Source organism: Styela clava, unplaced genomic scaffold (assembly GCF_964204865.1).
Source record: "Styela clava unplaced genomic scaffold, kaStyClav1.hap1.2 HAP1_SCAFFOLD_28, whole genome shotgun sequence".
In the NCBI taxonomy this organism is placed as follows: domain Eukaryota; kingdom Metazoa; phylum Chordata; class Ascidiacea; order Stolidobranchia; family Styelidae; genus Styela; species Styela clava.
In genome coordinates, this window is record NW_027556581.1 from 30,001 (window position 1) to 32,500 (window position 2,500).

The 2,500-nt window shown below is 56.4% G+C and overlaps 1 non-coding gene across 1 annotated transcript in view; it reads right to left on the bottom strand.

Annotated features, from left to right (window-relative positions):
* The window catches only part of LOC144419044 (small subunit ribosomal RNA), a 1,810-nt gene extending 1,700 nt beyond the window's left edge, over positions 1-110 (bottom strand). Inside the window, exon 1 of the ribosomal RNA XR_013473808.1 lies at positions 1-110. This exon is cut by the window's left edge and continues 1,700 nt beyond it. This is a non-coding gene — a ribosomal RNA (small subunit ribosomal RNA).
* Between the last annotated feature and the right edge of the window lie 2,390 nt (positions 111-2,500).

Below are 2,500 nucleotides of genomic sequence, written 5' to 3' on the forward strand. Positions count from 1 at the left end.
GACTGATTTAATGAGCCATTCGCAGTTTCGCTTTACGAGAACTCGTACTTGCACCTGCATGGCTTAATCTTTGAGACAAGCATATCACTACTGGCAGGATCAACCAGATAGCTGCGACAGCTGCGCTCGGCCCTTGCTGGGCCGCCCGGCGCGTGCTCGTCGCATTCGTTTAAGACCGAGGCGATCGCCTGCGGCCGTACTCGGCTTCGACAGTCGCTGGCCGCGACGTCCACGCTCTCGCCGGCAGTGCCAGGCGGAGCGATTTGCGTTTTTTCTTTGCTCGCCCTCTCTCGGGCTCGATCCATTCAGTTTCGCACAAACAAGAGCTCTGCCGGCCGCCTGCAGCGGTGCCTAAAACCCGGGCATAACAATGCGACCGTTCTGCTAGGCCGACAAGCGCTCAAGCCAGACGCTCGATCGAACGCCCCCTACATATTAGTCGAGACAACGGCTCGCTCATTAGCATCGCGTTTGTACTTTAACTTTTTTCGGCTCGGCTTCTTTCGACGCCGATGCCGGCGACGCAGCACTCTCTCGCCCGCCAGCCACCGAGAAAAGGGTGCGCTCCGACCGGCCCCGCACCGCTCTTTCTTGGCTCATTCGAAATTACTGTCTTTCGCTCTGACATGCCTTACCTAGGGTTAGGTTAGTATGCTTGCACGTTTGTACTTTAACTTTTTTCGGCTCGGCTTCTTTCGACGCCGATGCCGGCGACGCAGCACTCTCTCGCCCGCCAGCCACCGAGAAAAGGGTGCGCTCCGACCGGCCCCGCACCGCTCTTTCATGGCTCATTCGAAATTACTGTCTTTCGCTCTGACATGCCTTACCTAGGGTTAGGTTAGTATGCTTGCACGTTTGTACTTTAACTTTTTTTGGCTCGGCTTCTTTCGACGCCGATGCCGGCGACGCAGCACTCTCTCGCCCGCCAGCCACCTAGAAAAGGGTGCGCTCCGACCGGCCCCGCACCGCTCTTTCTTGGCTCATTCGAAATTACTGTCTTTCGCTCTGACATGCCTTACCTAGGGTTAGGTTAGTATGCTTGCACGTTTGTACTTTAACTTTTTTCGGCTCGGCTTCTTTCGACGCCGATGCCGGCGACGCAGCACTCTCTCGCCCGCCAGCCACCGAGAAAAGGGTGCGCTCCGACCGGCCCCGCACCGCTCTTTCATGGCTCATTCGAGTTTACTGTCTTTCGCTCTGACATGCCTTACCTAGGGTTAGGTTAGTATGCTTGCACGTTTGTACTTTAACTTTTTTTGGCTCGGCTTCTTTCGACGCCGATGCCGGCGACGCAGCACTCTCTCGCCCGCCAGCCACCGAGAAAAGGGTGCGCTCCGACCGGCCCCGCACCGCTCTTTCATGGCTCATTCGAAATTACTGTCTTTCGCTCTGACATGCCTTACCTAGGGTTAGGTTAGTATGCTTGCACGTTTGTACTTTAACTTTTTTCGGCTCGGCTTCTTTCGACGCCGATGCCGGCGACGCAGCACTCTCTCGCCCGCCAGCCACCGAGAAAAGGGTGCGCTCCGACCGGCCCCGCACCGCTCTTTCATGGCTCATTCGAGTTTACTGTCTTTCGCTCTGACATGCCTTACCTAGGGTTAGGTTAGTATGCTTGCACGTTTGTACTTTAACTTTTTTCGGCTCGGCTTCTTTCGACGCCGATGCCGGCGACGCAGCACTCTCTCGCCCGCCAGCCACCGAGAAAAGGGTGCGCTCCGACCGGCCCCGCACCGCTCTTTCTTGGCTCATTCGAAATTACTGTCTTTCGCTCTGACATGCCTTACCTAGGGTTAGGTTAGTATGCTTGCACGTTTGTACTTTAACTTTTTTCGGCTCGGCTTCTTTCGACGCCGATGCCGGCGACGCAGCACTCTCTCGCCCGCCAGCCACCGAGAAAAGGGTGCGCTCCGACCGGCCCCGCACCGCTCTTTCATGGCTCATTCGAAATTACTGTCTTTCGCTCTGACATGCCTTACCTAGGGTTAGGTTAGTATGCTTGCACGTTTGTACTTTAACTTTTTTTGGCTCGGCTTCTTTCGACGCCGATGCCGGCGACGCAGCACTCTCTCGCCCGCCAGCCACCTAGAAAAGGGTGCGCTCCGACCGGCCCCGCACCGCTCTTTCTTGGCTCATTCGAAATTACTGTCTTTCGCTCTGACATGCCTTACCTAGGGTTAGGTTAGTATGCTTGCACGTTTGTACTTTAACTTTTTTGGCTCGGCTTCTTTCGACGCCGATGCCGGCGACGCAGCACTCTCTCGCCCGCCAGCCACCGAGAAAAGGGTGCGCTCCGACCGGCCCCGCACCGCTCTTTCATGGCTCATTCGAGTTTACTGTCTTTCGCTCTGACATGCCTTACCTAGGGTTAGGTTAGTATGCTTGCACGTTTGTACTTTAACTTTTTTTGGCTCGGCTTCTTTCGACGCCGATGCCGGCGACGCAGCACTCTCTCGCCCGCCAGCCACCGAGAAAAGGGTGCGCTCCGACCGGCCCCGCA